The following is a 19312-nucleotide window of genomic DNA, read 5'->3' as shown; positions in this document are numbered from 1 at the left end:
AAATTCGAATCGACCGTCAACGATACGAATTTCAATATTGTTCTTCACTTAAGACTCACATGCCAGGGTGATAAGTATGAAGGAAAAGAACCTCTTGATTACTATAGGGCCTCCAAGCTAAATTTCCACAATAGCAATAGGAACTCTCTGCAGACATTTGCTAACACTGCCTCTAGCAACTTACTTTTTCTCTGGATAGCTTCAAATATAGGCAATTTTGTCACCTTAAATCCAATTGAATATTTTAAATATCACTTTTGAACAACATGCACTTCTCCATTAATTAATGTATCGACCTGAAAACAAACAATTTACCTGAGTAGCTATAGAGCAGGTTCTGAAAGGTATTGACACGATGTTTCGCATCCATTTACCATAGGGAATCAAAGAAAGATATGTTCGAGTATAATGACTCTTCTGCAGACAAGAAATCTACTCTGTAGGAATCACCATGGGTTTCGAAAAAGACGGTCGTGTGAAACCCAGCTCGCGCTATTCGTCCACGACACTCAGACGGCCATAGACACGAGTTCACAGGTAGATGCCGTGTTTCTTGACTTCCGCAAGGCGTTCGACACAGTTCCCCACAGTCGTTTAATGAACAAAGTAAGAGCATATGGACTATCAGACCAATTGTGTGATTGGATTGAAGAGTTCCTAGATAACAGAACGCAGCATGTCATTCTCAATGGAGAGAAGTCTTCCGAAGTAAGAGTGATTTCAGGTGTGCCGCAGGGGAGTGTCATAGGACCGTTGCTATTCACAATATACATAAATGACCTTGTGGATGACATCGGAAGTTCACTGAGCCTTTTTGCAGATGATGCTGTGGTGTATCTAGAGGTTGTAACAATGGAAAATCTTACTGAAATGCAGGAGGATCCGCAACGAATTGACGCATGGTGCAGGGAATGGCAATTGAATCTCAATGTGGACAAGTGTAATGTGCTGCAAATACATAGAAAGAAAAATCCTTTATCATTTAGCTACAATACAGCAGGTCAGCAACTGGAAACAGTTAATTCCGTAAATTATCTGTGAGTAGGCATTAGAAGTGATTTAAAATGGAATGACCATATAAAATTAATCGTCAGTAAAGCAGATGCCCGACTGAGATTCATTGGAAGAATCCTAAGGAAATACAATCCGAAAAAAAAGGAAGTAGGTTATGGTATACTTGTACGCCCACTGCTTGAATACTGCTCACCAGTGCGGGATCCGTACCAGATAGGGTTGATAGAAGAGATAGAGAAGATCCAATGGAGAGCAGCGTGCTTCGTTACAGGATCGTTTAGTAATCGCGAAAGCATTACGGAGATGACAGGTAAACTCCAGTGGAAGACTGCAAGAGAGACGCTCAGTAGCTCGGTATGGGTTTTTGTTGAAGTTTCAAGAACATACCCTCACTGAGGAGTCAAGCAGTATATAGCTCCCTCCTATGTAGATTTCGCCAAGAGACCATGAGGATAAAATCAGAGAGATTAGAGCCAACAGAGAGGCATACCGACAATCTTTCTTTCCACGAACCATACGAGACTGGAATAGAAGGGAGAACCGATAGAGGTACTTAAAGTACCCTCCTCCACACACCGTCAGGTGGCTTGCGTAGTAGGGATGTAGACGTAGATTGCATTTACTCCCTGTGCCTTGACTAACATATATGAATCAATGACAAAATAAACTATTTGAAGAATCTCCTGTGGAAGGAAAAAGAACAGGATATGATGCTTTAATTATAGCGCATTGGATCAGAAACGATGAAATTAATTCTGTGCCACATTGATGTATTGCATACTAGTGTAATAAAATACTCATCAAATAAAAACGGTTTTGTGCCTTCATTGCTATCGAGTGTGAAACACAAATTGTAGACAGATTTTATGGGTCACCACTCAACAACATTAAAGCATTTTACACTTTCGAGAATGAGGACTGGAGCACACATTGTCGGCAGAAGGCGAGGCAGCGCAGTGCCTCAGTCCCCGCCGGTAGACAGCTAATGGGTCCCAGAGAATTCAGACGCATGCGGTGTTCAGAGGCAGATGGTTGGCCAAGAAATCTCTTTCTAAAATATTGTTGAACCAAACTGCGATTACCGATGTGACAGAAAGCGAAATATATTGTAGATTCGCTTGAACTACACTCATAGCTTCAGCACCGACAGGAAAGGGGCGATAAAAATTTTTTCGACATGTGCTTTCGGTTGCCAGACGTCGTATTGGCTAATCTCGCGTTTTACCTCAAGAGTACAGTTGTAGTCAAGAGTGATGTACTCAGATTGCAGTCAAGACTTCTTCCGGGAAGTGCCAGTCTACAATGTTGCCAGATCGAGCATATCGCCAGACATAGAATTCTGAGGGGAGCACGACTGTATTGTCAAACTTACGTGAACGGCTCGGCGCTCAATTTTTTTGTCTAAGACTATATCTACAACACATATTGCACGCTGAAGACCCAGAACAATTAAAAAAAATTAGTTTATGAGAGCAACATTAACTATAGCGTTCGAAGTATTTATGGTATTGTATATGTGTGTGTAAACGCCTTCCAATGCCCACTCCGAGTTGGCCAAGCGGTTCTAGGCGCTACAGTCTGGAACCGCGCGACCGCTATGGTCGCAGGTTCGAATCCTGCCTCGGGCGTGGATGTGTGTGATGTCCTTAGGTTAGTTAGGTTTAAGTAGTTCTAAGTTCTAGGGGACTGATGACCTCAGATGTTAAGTCCCATAGTGCTCAGAACCCTTTGACCCAATGCCCACTCAAGGAAGACAAGGATACACAGTCTAGCTTCAATATTATAAATACGCCTCAATTTGTGGATGAACGCAGACTTAGGTTGATAATCATTCTGAATATTTAGCAGTACTGTACCCTTTAGTGTTAAACTTATTTTCAAGCAATGGTTCCCACAGCTACTGGAATACTACTTGTGATACCTCTTAGACAAAATACTTATGCAGTGCTATCAGATGAAAAGATCAACCCGACACAGACAGTGGAAAGTTTGTTTTACAGCCTTCGTACCTGGATAAAGAGCTTTTCCTATTTGAGATAGATTTAAGAAGAAACTAATTTTCTTCAGCTACGACAATGTTTAAAGAAATCATCTTAACGGCACTAAATCGTGGTTTATGGATCGTTTACCGGCTGTACTCTGCAGCATTTCGCTGCTTGGAAGGCAAAAAGCTTATTGACAATTTTCACAGAAGGAAAATGGGGACGAAATGTCTCCCACTGGAAGGTCATGTTGTTTTATTTAAATGATTACAAAATCATGTAAAACGAACAGTGTGGTTGTCGGTATAAGCACATTACTGTTGTCAGTATGATGTTGCACTGCCCAGGGCCTGTAATGATAAAGGGCCCATTTAGGTCAGGCATATTGTATACAGAAATGGAAGTGAGAGCACCACTAAATTCTACAATCCGTATGCATTGCATACAGAGAGAAATTACTGTCATAGTGCACTTATGGAGGACAACGAGTGAACTGTGTATTTTCCGGTGAGAAAGAGCACTAGCAAACAGTATTCGCTACACTAGGTTGCTTAAACTGGTGTCACTCTGAGATAGAATTTATGGTCAGCGACTAAGTATAAGGTCAATGAGTCGGATGCGGGTTTTGCAACTGTGAAATACTTTCCTACATTATAGAAACAAATATTAAATTTGAACTAATATTGCGAAAATTTTGAACTTGGATAGCTTAGAATGAAAATCTTTCTGTTTATTGCAAAGGAAAACAATTGATTTTCTAAAACATTCTCTGTCATACACAACTTGAAACAGGTCACGTTGACCAAATCATATGGAGGAACTGACAGCAACGTATATCGGAAGGCAGTAAGTTGGCTTTTGGTTTGGCAGTATTCGACAGCCATTTCTAGGCGCAATTAAATGAAGAAAGGTAGCGCGTTTTTGTTATCAAGTAATGTCTTCATCAATTACTTTAGTTTTAATATAATCTACGAGTAATTGCTGATGTTTGATATTAACATGAAAAGGACTCCGTAGACAGAGAAAGAACCTGTTCTTGGACAACTATTTCGATAATGACAAAAAGGCATTAAATGATCATCAAGCACATGTGTTCCAGCAGTGGTATGAAGATAATGATAGTAATAATTACGGTAATAATCGAATTATCCGGTAACATCACACTTCACAGTGGATTTTCTCGAACTAAGAAATTTGCTGAATTAGTGAACATTTCAAAATGACTTCACATCGAGGCTATGATGCCTAGAAGAGTCTTTACATCCTGCTGACATGAGAATAGCATAATCTCCGCCTCAGAAGCTTGCTTCTACCTAACCATTTAATAGACTCGCATTTTTTCCACCGTGACTAATTTTGTAAGCTAAGCACATCATCCGTTACAGCACACTCCTGGGGCTGGGAAATGTGTCCACAATGATCTGGTGGAACGAACTATCACAGGTGCAATTTGTAGGTTCAGGCATTTACTTTTAAGAAGCACAAACAAATTTACTTTTACCTCTGGTAATCTCAAGAAAAAGACGTTATTATCCAGAACCCGCATTAAAAATCACGTTCCTTCATTACCAACTGGGCAGAACCGGTTTATGCTGGGAAATGGCATAGGAAAAGTCATGGTAAACAGAAGTACTGACGCCAGTAAACTTAGTTACGTTAGAAAATTTTATTTTATTTGCTGTACCGATAGCTATTTAAAGTAACAGGGCTTTTATTTTACTTGTACTTGATTGAACTATAGACGCTAAAAAATTTGGTGTTGGACTGCTATTGAATTCGTGTCTCCTCTTTCGAGGATCTGAATCTCTCGGAACACTGTAGTTCAATCATTTCGTCCCTTTTCCCAAGACTGCAGTCTTCTGTAGGTCTGCTCCAAAGGTAAGTATGTGGGTCTGAATAATGATCCAGTACAAAAATATTCATAATTTCGTTTCAAGCCCTATCACGTGCACACCGGCCTGCTAGTAAAAATTAGCGTGCATTTTTAATGCCTGTTCATGTGTTGCCAACAAACGCAATAGGTGTCGTTATTTCTGGTCAAACATGCACCCATCTTACTGTTGGTGAGTAAGCAATTGATACTTAAGCTATATTCGTGGATGATAAAGAAGGACGGTAGGTGTGTTGTTAAATTGTCTCTCAGACCCAAAAATTTGTATCCTTATTTTAGATTCAGACACCTTGCAGTTGGTAAGAAAAACCGATAATAACATTTGATTTTATTTAGTTAACAGTCCGATTACGTGTTGGGTTCGTGTCTCCATCACAGAACTTCACATCATGTGCTTCATCTTTAAATGCATGCACTCTTTGTCACTTCTGAATGGAGGTATATCAGACATCTTTCGTGGTTAGCTAACAGGGACGAAAGGGTCTTGATAGGAGTCCCAGTTTATTACAAAAACTTTCGTCTTTTATTTTGAAGTTTGGATTTGGTTACTGATATTGACGAAAATTTCGGTAATTCATGCCTCTTCCTGACTAGTCAGCAATATGATATGATTAGATTAGATTAGATTTGATTAGATTAATCATTTTTCCATAGATCATGAATACGACATTTCGTAATGATGTGGAACGTGTCATTTTAAAGAAAGATTTCTTTACATACCATGATACTATTTCTTTACAACAATTTTTTACCATCTCTCTCATTCTTACACACACACACACACACACACACACACACATACACACACACATTCCTTTTTTTTATTTGCTTGTTGTGCTCGACTATCAGCAAGGCACAAAAAGGTCCGTGAATGAGTTTCTAAGTTTTGAGTACAATTATGAAAGAAATATAAAAACAACTATGAGAGTTACTGATTTATGATGCTTAGTTTTCAGTCAGTTCTGAGTTTCATTAGTAACTACACTCCCGTCCCTAAACCTAGTTACAGAAGTGCGGATCAGACGCGTTATGTATTCCAATCCACAGCAGCCGTGACTTTGAGACGCCACCTATGGTTACTTCCCAGCCCGCTGTAGGCTCACATCAGTTCGTCTTCTTCCTGCTGGTACAGTAACTGAGATTTGGCAACAAGGCAAGGTATGTTTGGCAACTCTGTGATCGACGAGTTACTTCCTGGTATGCACAGAATTAAGCCTCAAAGTTCATTTGATTTTTCCTGTAATTTCCATTGAATAATCTGAGTTATTATCGCTTGAGGTGTAACAAAAGATTGTAAACTTACGGTTTCCAGCCCAGGAAAGTCGTTGCAAGTGGAAATCGCAACTAATGTGGTCCTTTAAATAGCGGCTTACGAGTTCTAGCCGTTATTGCCCTCATAAGAGGTAGACAAGACACGTAACCTCTCTGCTAGCTCTGTAGTAACGAGTTTACCTGTGAAAAAGCGTCTGTTATAGTTCACGGTTCCAGTCTTGCTGACTGTTACGTTTTTATCCCTTCTGTGAAAGAGCTACAAATAGTCAGATCAAACATCGATAAGGAAATCGCAAGAAAATATTTTCGGCTCATAGTGCAATGGTGAAAAACTTACAATGCTGCACAACAGGTAACACCTCTTTCCGCTGCTGTCAAGCAAATTTTGGGTTTCTATTATTTATGAAATGCAGCATTTGCATACCTCTTGAGTATGGCAAAGCATACCAATTAAACACAGACCCAATCGAAATCTAAGTGAGTACTATTTTACTAATTCATGCCAATACAGGCACGCTTGTGTACAGATACTCAGTTTTATTAAAACAGACTTTCATTGTAAGGTTATCATACGTAGTTTTATTTCATTACTTATAATAGTGTGCACAATTTTCGTAAGGGTTCTTTTAGTGTTGTTAAAACAATAGTAAATGTGTGAGAGAAATTAATCATCAACGATCTATGCGAATTCTCTGATGTTGTCTATAACAGTCTGACAATGCACATGCAGTTTATTGATTAGAAGCACGTAGAAAACTTATTCTGAGTTAAAACTGTCAAAAAAGGTTTGAAGAAGAATAAAATGCCACTATCGCATGACACCTAATGTAGGAAACGCTTTTCTGACGTATTTTGGCACGATGTGCTCTCCCCATACGTAATACAAAAGTTTCTAGGTGCATCTGCTGCCTGGTCGTCTATTAAACGTGAAAAGAACAAAATGTCACAGAAGTAAGCCCTTTTTTTACATGCAGCTATTTTGGGCTGAGAAGTGAAGGGAATTATGTTCAAAGTTCCTTTAGATTGATAACTTCAGCAGACAGCCGAATTGCATTAAAAAAAAAAAAAAAAAAACGTAGCAGTGAATGTAATCAAACTCGCGACGTCTTATCTACGGTGCGCGACGATTACCATTACACTACTAGCTGACACGTAGTTACAGCAGCTCCAGAAGTCAACATTAATTCCTCCAGAACTTCCGCATTCCACAGTGCTGTGAGATAATGCATATAGCCGGATCGAGACTTCCAAGAGACAGACAGTTACAGCTTTTCTTTCGCACTGCACGGCTTTTTTAACAAACATAGCGCAATAAAGTAGCTCAAGTGGAAAGGAACACTTCCTGTTTAAATCTCTGCATCCCACAGTGTTGACAGTTCTGTGTAGGTAGCAGTTTCGTGATTTTATTTCAGTTATTAGAAAATAGAGTCGAATGTATGCAATGGGTAGCCGAGTCAGCTAGTTCATGGCGATTCGGTCAAGCAAGTACATGAATGTACTGAACATGCTGCGAACCACTACAGGGAGCCTGTGTGTCAGAATTCTCATCCAGTTTGGTGTAACGGCGTTATGATAGAAAAATGAGTCACAGAGGAGAGGGTTTACTGGTTTGTTGGATTGATGATAGGTTCATATACTTATGGTCTGGGTTCGATTCCAACTTCTTCCAATGGCTTTTGGCAGGGAGAGAGAGATTCTATTCCCTTCTAGGTACGCCAAGTGAAGAAGGTATAATGGCATTGTGGTCTGAAATTCACATTAAACATGATATTCCTTCTCTACTAAGTAGCCGTTAGGTCGAACCACGAAAAAATCAGGAGTGGCGACATGCAGAAACTCTATCACCAGTAACTTCTCTTATACAAAGTTATTTATTTCTAGTGACGAAATAAACGCTATGTAAGGTCACAGCACATTGTGCCATCTTTTATTTGAGCTTCTGTATGTCGATAAAATTGGTTCTGAACTGAGAATGCAACTCAGACCGCCCTTAACGCAGAATTTGATTCCTTCATGACATTGCAGCTCGACTACAATTTGTTGTTTGTTCAGAACTGCAGATTCCTCAACATCTCCACATATTTCACGTGAATGGGTTCATATCCTGGCGCAGCACTAAAGTTTCCATTATGTATTATCAAGCTCTAGCATGAGAACACCTATCTGCTGGTGGATAATAATTTTGTTTTTTTTAATGTATTTTCATTCTTTGTCAACACTAACGATATCTGACGTTTTTGACTCCCAGTGAGACACAGAACTATTTGTGAGATCACTGTAAGTTCAAGGATGTTATTCCGAGCTGCTGGTGGAGAAAAATTGGGTAGCTGACGTCTCTTTGTGTGTAGTCAACAACGATATGTGTGGGGTTCGATTCCCAGTCAGCACTGAACTCTTCGTCATATTATTTCTAGTTCAAATATGCTCACATGTCGCTGCTGGTGCAACAAACCCCTATTTGCCGTTCGTTTTCTCTAGAATATAACAGCAATAGGTGTCGGTTTTGAGTCCTGGGAAGGAAAAAAATTAATGTTTCGTCTCGCCATTTCAGTTAAAACATCTAGCTACTGCCGAGAAAATCCGATATATCACAGTTGATTTGTCCTTCGATATCAATCCGATTAGGTTCTGGGTTCGAATCCCTGTCCAACACAAAGCTTTACCTCACGGTATTTCAAGTAAGTTACTTGTGAAGAAGCAATATTTAACATCTATCGTAGTTCGTTAACAGGCAAAATAGATCCTGGGTAGGAATTCCCGTCCGTTAAAAATGTTTACGTTATGTAATTTAAAGTTGATATTTGCTAACTGATACTGTCTAAAATCTAGGTATATCACTCTCCGTATTCCTAGTCAGGAATGACTGATAGTTTCCGTCAGTCACGAAATCTTTGCTTAGTCTGCATGACCTGGGTTTGAATCCATATGCAGAACACGACGGTTCGTCGTGTCATTTGAATGTCATACATATTCTCAACTAACTGTTCGTGAATAACTAAATTTTTAATGTCATTTTGTGTTAAATAATAAGTACGGTATGTTACTTTGAAGAGGAAATCATGAATACGACGAACTTACTACGTGCATTACCTATCTACGTGGCCGTGCGGTTAAAGGCGCTGCAGTCTGGAACCGCAAGACCGCTACGGTCGCAGGTTCGAATCCTGCCTCGGGCATGGATGTTTGTGATGCCCTTAGGTTAGTTAGGTTTAACTAGTTCTAAGTTCTAGGGGACTAATGACCTCAGCAGTTGAGTCCCATAGTGCTCAGAGCCATTTTTTGAACCTACCTACGTAACAATGAGAGTGGTAACATTTCAGGTATGTCATTTATTGTAATAAATGTGAGCTTACAATTATCTGTGGTAAGGTGTTCCCTGATATTTGTAGTATCGTGGTATTACTTTACATCTTGAGTTATTGCGATACAGAGCAGTGTTTTCTAGTGGTGACTTGTTGGAACTATTTTCCGTAGTCAAACGACTGTACCGAGGAGCGATTGGACGACCTGCTAGACAGCTGCGTTATGGGGGCTGCATGCGAATCAGGCGAAATGCAATTTAAGTCGTTCGGATACTTTTGAGCACGACTGTACATCTTTTAATAGCAGCGTGAAACGAACAAATTAAATTACCAGTACTTAAATTATTTGACTGTGTTTAATTTATTAAACTTGCAGAAATGTGAGAAATCTGCCAGATTGTTAGCTGGTCGCTGAGAATATTTTCTGGTTTTAAGAAACACAAATTGGCAACACTGTCAAGAGTTGCTACCACATTGTTTGAATATCACTGGCGATTATGCCGATGGATGGAGAGGAGGGATGTGCCACAGCTGGCCAGAGTGCGTGATACTGTGTCTGTAAACAGTTCATTCCTCATAGCTCAGCATTCGTGAAGTGCTTGATATTTTGCTATGGAGGGGTGTTGCACTTTGTTAGTCGAAATGCCCTCAGGTTATCAAACTCTAATCATAAATATTTTTAGTAAGAAATGATTTGCAAATTGCAATTATGGATCTGTGTCAGATGGAGAGTACTTCAAAACAAATGAAAATCCATGCCAGACTGGGACTCAAACCCAGATTTCCCATTTGTTAGGAGCAGTCACCATAGCCACTTTGGCTATCCGAGCATGCTTCCAGAAGCAGCCCAAACTTTCATTCGTGCTGGTGTCTCCATTCCCTAGTGCTCATACTGTACTATCGTGGTTCCAGCACAAGTCAAGACACTGTTTTTCAATCATCACATGGCACTGCTGTGGAGTGAAATCTTGCACTGTAGTACAGTGTGCGTGATTGTACTATTTAGTCTGCAGCAACGTGCATTTGGAGATGCATGCATGTCTCAATGAAAACTGCTTTTGATCTATATAGCACAAACCGGACACTGCACTACAGTAAAGAAGAATTTTACCTGTGTCCCCTCCATAGCTAAATGTTAGCATTCACATGGAGGATTTGCATTTGATTACTGGTGACATAACCAATTTAAACTGTCAAGGCCACCTCAGATGAAAATATTTCCACGAAGCTGTGAGCCACACAACATTTGTTATTTATTTATCTATGTGAACCGTAAAAAATTGTTATTACATTTACCTGGTGGATCACAATTGATGTCAAAAATTGATACGTTAATGATAATAGAATCAAGAAAGTTCCAATACAGAAGGGTTTGTGAAGTGCCCCTTTGCAAGATATTTATGAATGTGTAGTGAAGTCGTACAGCATGATTGTCTGGGAGACTCTGGATGGCAGGTTGTCACCTAATGGGAAAGGTGTTTTCTATCCTTCGCACCTGTAGGCACCTTTCCTTCGTAAACTGTGAGCATCATATTTTGTTTAATACTAACTGTTTATTGGAAGGGACTCTAATGGGAGTGTGTGTATTATGGTGTCGTGCAAGTGTCGGATGATAAAGGGAGAGGGTGAAACCTGATGTAAGCACTTAGCACCAAGCACCAGGGGGGCCTCCAAGCCTAACTTCCCCATCTGACAGACAGACCACCACCAACAGTGTCATGTGATCTTACTTCACAACACACTGCAGAGAAGTTTGGAACTGAATCCAGGACACTGCCGCAAACACTTGTGATTGGGGCTTCATACCACCAACCCTCCTGATGTAAAGGCAAAAGGGACAATTGCCAACAGCATCTGGCATGCTCGAATGGTTATCCATTCAAGTACAGGCCACACCCAATGATGCTTAACTTCGGTGATTTGATGGGAACTGGTGACCAGTGTATCGCCCACGACAAGGCCATTGACCAATGTTTGGTTATGTGCCACCCTGGCTTCAGTAGTGATTATTGTCTTGATACAAATGTATTTGAAATGAAGACATTTCTATAAAATCAAATTTCATCCATGGGCTTCCTTACCTTAGCAACAAGGTGATATGTGGCACATGTACAATGTGGGGCAGGCACATTTTGCTATTGATATTAGACATCTGGAGTGCAAATATGGTTCAAGATAGATAGGTAGTGCACAGTCACCAAGATCACTTGTTCTAAATCCTCTGGATATTTCCGCCTGAAGTCAACTCAAAAGTGAAGTATACAGCACTCCCACTGATACAGTTGAAGAACTGGAATAGCAAACTGTACAGTAAACAGCTCCTCCAACAGGTACAATTGTACAGTAAATTGTAACAAGTGACATGCTGACACAGTATATTATTTTTTTTGTTAAGGTATGCCTTATTTAAATTTTGAGTCCAGCTACAAGGGACTTAATCAAAAAGATTACATTTGTAACACATTTACACCAACTAGGACAATATTTGCCACATTCACAATATCTTGCAGACAGCTCCTTTTCAGATCCACATTTACTGGATCATTTTTATTCTGTTCTCGTATACTTTCAGCCATGTCAGTTTTTGCTAATTATTATAAACACTGTATACAAGTTACAGTTGATGCCTCAAGCAGCCACTAGTGTTGCTTGGGCCTCAAACTGGCTCTGAGGGCAGCTTATCAGAGTGGATCATTGCATTTTTGTTTGCAAAGCTCCACTCTGTTAAGGAAAGAGGTGTGTTATTAATGCCACAGGGTGAGGAAAAAGTCTGGATACACACCCATAAAAGTCGAATAATGCGAGGAATCATAATGGCATACGGTGTGGGGTGTCTGTAGGTTGCAGTGCAACTTACAGCAGCTACGGCTACAGCAGCGGCCACCTTAAATCCGCCATCTTGCATTTGGGTTACATGTTTCAAGTGGGAAGGGGGCATGTGGTACATCATTTTGAACTGCCTCTTTCTCAGGAACACAAATCTGAAATCTGTTTTAAGATCTCTTTATTTGTGTAGGAGTTATGCCCTGTTAAAGTTTGAAACTGCAAGGAGATGATCAATTCTGTTTATTATTGCACGTGATCCACAATGGCACCTACACTACACGAATGCACTGAAATTGTGTTAATGAGTAATGGACGAAGTACCAGAGTGGTTGCTGCTGACTTCAATGCCTGGCATCCTGAGGCAATGACATTTCACATATGACATTAACCAAGTTATTGGACAAATTCGTGCAACAAGTTATGTGGTGAACACGCCATGCAGTGGATATCCAAGAACAGCAACTGAGGGGAAGACTGCAACAGAAATTGTGACATTGTTTGTGAAAAGTCAACATTCCAGTACACACCAGCTATCATCAGTATTCAGCAGTGTCAGTCAGCATTCAATCCTGCATGTGTTTCATACTATAAACGTTACAATTGCAATTTTATCTCTCGGAGGATGACCCTGAACAGTAGGTGCAGTTTACAGAATGGGCTCTGGATCAGTTTAACAGGAATCCAAACTTCATATACCAGGTGTTGTTCAGAGATAAAGCTAATTATTATGTGCAAAGAGAAGAAAACAAAATAGAATCATCATTACTGGTCACATGCAAACCCCTTGTGGATGAGTCCCTGTAAAAAGTGATGGTTTGGTGTGGAATTTGGGGCACAAGAATGGTGGGTCTGGTATTTATTGATGGAACCTTGAGTGGAGAGAGGTAGCTTAACATGCTCTGTAACTGTGTGCTTCCAATGCTGTTGAATCCGGAGAGTGATTTCCCAACTTCGTTTCATCAAGATGGTCCACTTTCCTGCTTTGCTACTGAAATCAGATAGTCACTGGATAGGTAGGAGGGATCCTATTGAGTAGCCACAATGGTCCCCTTATCTTAAACCTCTTGACTTTTATCTGTGGGGACATTTGAAATCAATTGTGTACGGCATAAAAATCAACAATGTAGTCCACCTTTGCTGCTGTACTGAGGCGGCGTGTGCCTCTACTGAGCCACACAAGTGTCCTAAACTTTAACAAATTATAAGTCTTACACAAATATAGATATCTAAAAATAGACTTCACACGTGCACTCTTGAGAAAGAGAGGCAGTTCAAAATGATGTGCCACATAACCCCCTTCACATTTGAAAATCATAACCCAAATCCAAGATGGCGGATTTCAAGATGGCCGCCGCTATCACCATAGCTCCTACAAGTTGTGACCCCATCTACAGGCACCATATACCACAGGCCATTATGATTCCTCACACCGTTCGATTTTTACAGAGGTGTAACTAGACTTTTGCCTCACTCTGTACAGAAATATTTTATGGCACACACAACCTTAGGTTTCCCTAAGATCATGAAGAAAATCAATAGATAATTGTTTATATAAACTATGTAATTTCCTGTATGCAATATCCTTTACAAATGCTACTCTATAATGGAGATTTTCTCCCAAGCTAATAAACACGGTGTATTTTTGTAATAGACTTTATATGTAACTCGGACTCAATGTAATCTGTATCTTACCGATTATATTTTTTGTATATATTTACATACGCATCAACAAAAATTCAAAGAAAAGTAACAGATGTCGTATCCAGCATGGTGGTGTTGATATAACACCTGTTATTTGTGTATAATGAATTACATATTAGCAAAAGAGTTTTGGTCCAATAGAAGAAGTGTAATATTTGAAAATTTTGTGGAGAAAGAAGGAACAAAAATGAGGATGAACAGTTCATGGGCTGCTGAAGTGCAAGGATGGATGGCAGTGTAGTGTTACATGCCATTTAGGCAAATAACATTTCTCACTCCCTATTTATGGCAAAATAGTAAAGTAGTATTGGATAGGGAGTAAGTCATGAAACACATACTGTGTGTGGTTGTTTTGTTTCACATTTGTGCAGAGTTGAATAGAGAGGTGTGCAGTTTGAGAAACCAGCAGACCTTTTACATTTTGATGTCGCAGCCTGGCAGCTCTAAAATGAAATGCCAGTATCTCTTCTCAAGCCTTCAAGGTGGATGTTGTATTTAATTTGCATTGTATCTGCTCCAAATTGTGATACTTCTCTGCAGGACCTCCGCTTAAGGGAGATAATTAATGCTGACCGAGTTGCATCAAAGTTATATTAAAGCATGTGAGTGTTCTGACTCTGCTTCAGACATATAAGAAGGTGAGCTACAAGAACATTTCAGCAGAGACTTGTCAGTTTATTTGTGAAAAAATAAGTTGTGTTCTATAAAAAGAAGTTGCTTTCTTGACAGTAGTTGATGGAGGTAGAAATGTGGGAAGGAGAATCAAAGTATTTATGTGACAACAGCTGAAGCTGCGACATTGATGCGTAAACACAGATGTAAGGGATGTGTCATCTTATTAATGGAAAAGAATGATAATTTTGTGAAAAAGAGGCAGTTTCCTTTGTGGTAATAGTGGGAATGTGTAGCAGGGAGAAGGGAATTTAGTACTGAAGCACTGTAAGCTATGTTGCCAATACAAGCGGAGCAAAGAAGTTGCAAGCAGATTATCATAATGGTATTGATGCAAAGCATTACTAAATTTTAAGACAAGACACTGATTTTGAAAGTATCAATGAAGAAGAGGAGACCAAGAGAGAAGATCTCAAGGACTGAGACTAAAGATTTAATAAAAAAATTGGCGCAGAAGACAAAATGGGTCTAGGTTTACAAGGTGTCACACAGAGGAGGGTTGCAGACAGTCTCATCACAAGAACATGAATATTTGATATATCAGCAAAGAATATGTACAAAGGAGATAACGTGATTTAGGCTAAGACACAGATTGAGATTATGAACTACAGCAGTGGTGCAGACTCAGCTGTAGGAACTGACTGTTTACTGATTTTCATGTCTGAGGACATAGTCAGTGAACGAATCAAATATTGTTAAAAGGGATTTACTGTGAGCACCAAAGCACGCATTAAATCTGACAACGAAATGATAATAAATATATCCACTGTGTGTGTGTGTGTGTGTGTGTGTGTGTGTGTGTGTGTGTGTGCTTTCAGTTTGTTCAGTAATCCTATCTCCATATTACATCCTGAATGTTTCACACAGTTGCTGGAACTGCAGTTACACCTCAAGTGAGGCACAGAGGAATCACATTGGTACTACTTTGGAGGTGAATATCATTTTTCACAAATCAATGGATGTTTATAACACAAACAACCATTAGCTTATGGACATAAACTAGAGTCATACAAAAGTAAAAGTCATTGAGATTAATGAAAGTTATTTCAAACAATAACAATAAACCCAGGTATATTCTATTTGCATTCAAATAAAGAATTTTCTCACCATCACCATTTTCTGTCCACTACATAACTTGAGCAAAAAAACCAGAGTTACTTGACAGCAAAGTGTTAAATGGGTATAATTTTCTGCTTTATCTGCAGTTAATAATTTTTCAATTTAAGATCATTTGTAAGGATCCGCAGATTTGTATCATTTTGCGAAAAACATATTAACAGAAGCTAATCCATACACTGCAGCTGTAATATTACAACAGACACTGTGTTACTGTTTCTTTCCAATCTTCACCTTTATGTACTGATTCAATAATTCATAACATTTTAAACATTCTTAAATTTACACAAAAAGGTTCACTATAGTTACATTGATGCACAACCATTCAGTCAAAAAAGGTAAGTAATTTAATTTGCATAAAGAATATTCTGATGTTATGTTTCACATGTTTTATGTGTGTGTGACTGTGCGCATGCATGTGTGGAACTAAGCCACTTGTTATAGGCAAGAGCAGAAGTGAGGCTTAGCTGTGTGTTGATGTAGTGAAGAGAAATTGTCTATAGTTGGAGTCGAACGATGGCAGTCGACATTGGGCTTGTTCTGCGCATTTACATCACACGTTCTCCGGCAACCAGTGAACATTCAGCAGTGTTATTAGTGCACTGCACTTAGTTCGTAGCCAATCCGAGCATTAAATGTGATCGTAGCAAGATTTTTAGTGAATTTTTATTCCATCTCTTGTAAGTTGTCACAGCTGACGGTGGCGGTAAGTGAAGCGCAGAAAAGGTGTATGCACTTATCGCAACAGTCTCTCGGAACTGGCGACAATGCAGTCCTTGTCCGTGTCTTAAGCTGAGTGAACTGCAATCGTTCATGGATCGGACTATAGTACTGAATTACTTTGGCAGGCTTGGTGGTACTATTTTGAGTCTCTATCGCCTACAGTAGCAATTTGTAACCCATCAAGCATTCCCTCATATTTATATTGGTGTCGGCTAGTAGCCAAGCATACCTCAGTGGTATTCAAGTGTACTAATACATTATTTCAGAGTTACTTTGACAATCAATTATTATTGTATTATTCATTTCATAACTGTATTAACATTGGTAGATATTTAATAAGTTCTGCTAGTGAAGGAGCATCCTTATCCTTATTCTGTTGAAGGTACAGTACCTTAAAACATAATTTGAAAACAGAAGGAAGGAGATGGATTTGTAATAACAGATATCTGTTTAATAGACATCTGTTATAAAATCTACCTCAAGTCATTAATTATAAATTTTGCTCAAATATAGTCCTCCTAAAAGAGAACAAAATGTAAATAACATTCAAGAAAGCACCACAATGAAAAGAAAGAATGCTTTTATGCAGCTTAACAATTTGTCCAGTACCGCATCTTCAGCAGCTGTGTACCTGAAACTATTGTCTACAGTAGGTGTACACTACATCTGCAGCAGTGAATCTAATGCGCTTGCATATGGATGTGTCTTTGTAGATGCAATGTCTGTTATCCCCAACCACCTCTTGTATAGAGAAAAATGGTTCAAATGGCTCTGAGCACTATGGGACTTAACATTTATGGTCATCAGTCCCCTAGAACTTAGAACTACTTAAACCTAACTAACCTAAGGACATCACACAACACCCAGTCACCACGAGGTAGAGAAAATCCCTGACCCCGCCGGGAATCGAACCCGAGAACCCCGGCGCGGGAAGCGAGAACGCTACCGCATGACCACGAGCTGCGGACTCTTGTATAGAAACTCAGTTTTATTCTTTATATTGTTTAATAGATACACTGCTCGCCATTAAAACTGCTACACCAAGAAGAAATGCAGATGATAAACGGGGATTCATTGGACAAATATATTATACTTTCACGCAATTTGGGTGCATAGATCCTGAGAAATCAGTACCCAGAACAACCACCTCTGGCCGTAATAACGTCCTTGATACGCCTAGGCATTAAGTCAAACAGAGCTTGGATGGCGTGTAAAGGTACAGCTGCCCATGCAGCTTCAACATGATACCACAGTTCATCAAGAGTAGTGACTTGCGTATTGTGACAAGCCAGTTGCTCGACCACCATTAACCAGACGTTTTCAATTGGTGAGAGATCTGGAGAATGTGCTGGCCAGGGCAGCAGTTGAACATTTTCACCAGAAAGACCCGTACAGGACCTGCAACATGCGGTCGTGCATTATCCTGCTGAAATGTAGGTTTTTCGCAGGGATCGAATGAAGGGTAGAGCCATGGGTCGTAACACATCTGAAATGTAACGTCCACTGTTCAAAGTGCCGTCAATGTAAACAAGAGGTGACCGAGACATGTAACCAATGTCACCCCATACCATCACGCTGGGTGATACGCCAGTATGGTGATGAAGAATACACGCTTCCAGTGTGTGTTCACCGCGATGTCGCCAATCACGGATGCGACCATCATGATGCTGTAAACAGAACCTGGATTCATCCAAAAAAATGACGTTTTACCATTCGTGCACCCAGCTTTGTCATTGAGTACACCATCGCAGGCGCTCCTCTCTGTGATGCAGCGTCAAGGGTAACCGCAGCCATGGTCTCCGAGCTGATTGTCCATGCTGCTGCAAACGTCGTCAAACTGTTCATGCAGGTGGTTGTTGTCTTGCAAATATCCCCATCTGTTGACTCAGGGATCAAAGTGTGGTTGCACGATCCGTTACAGCCATGCAGATAAGTTGCCTGTCATCTCGACTGCTAGTGATACGATGCCATTGGGACCCAGCACCGCATTCCGTATTACCCTCCTGAACACATTGATTCCATATTCTGCTAACAGTCATTGGATCTTGACCAACACCAGCAGCAATGTCGCGATACGATAAACCACAATCGCGATATGCTACAATCTGACCTTTATCAAAGTCAGAAACGTGATGGTAAGCATTTCTCCTCCTTACATGAGGCATCACAACGTTTCACCAGGCAATGCTGGTCAACTGCTGTTTGTGTATGAGAAATCGGTTGGAAACTTTCCTCATGTCAGCACGTTGTAGGTGTCGCCACTGGTGCCAACCTTGTGTGAATGCTCTGGAAAGCTAATCATTTGCATATCACAGCATCTTCTTCCTGTCGGTTAAATTTCGTGTCTGTAGCATGTCATCTTCGTGGTGTAGCAATTTTAATGGCCAATAGTGTACATTTTTCCTTTTTTCTTGGACTGTTTCATTTTACGTGTATGTGGTGTGTATTTTACAGTATTGTTGGTAATCTAGTTTCAGTTCACGAGTGCTGTGCTTGTAATCAGATACAATTTCCAGCAGAGAATTTCGTGCCATTCTCTCTGATTTTACACTCAACTGTTCCAGAAGAAACAGTAATCAGTACTATGGGAATATGTTTCAGAGTTAACAACTTGATAGTCTGGATGAAAAATGTAAATTCCTTCTTTGAACTGTTCCTGTATGTTGCCTAAGCATTCTTCCAAAGTAATTAGTTATGATTTTGTTACTCTTTCTCTCTTTTATGATTCAACCCTAAGCCAGCAGCACATTTTATTGTTAATATTTGAGTGTCACAACTAAATGAATTTTATTATAGATTTTAATTTTAAGTAA

Source organism: Schistocerca nitens, chromosome 10, assembly GCF_023898315.1.
Source record: "Schistocerca nitens isolate TAMUIC-IGC-003100 chromosome 10, iqSchNite1.1, whole genome shotgun sequence".
NCBI classification, from domain to species: Eukaryota; Metazoa; Arthropoda; class Insecta; order Orthoptera; family Acrididae; genus Schistocerca; species Schistocerca nitens.
Note: the sequence above shows the minus strand (reverse complement) of the source record.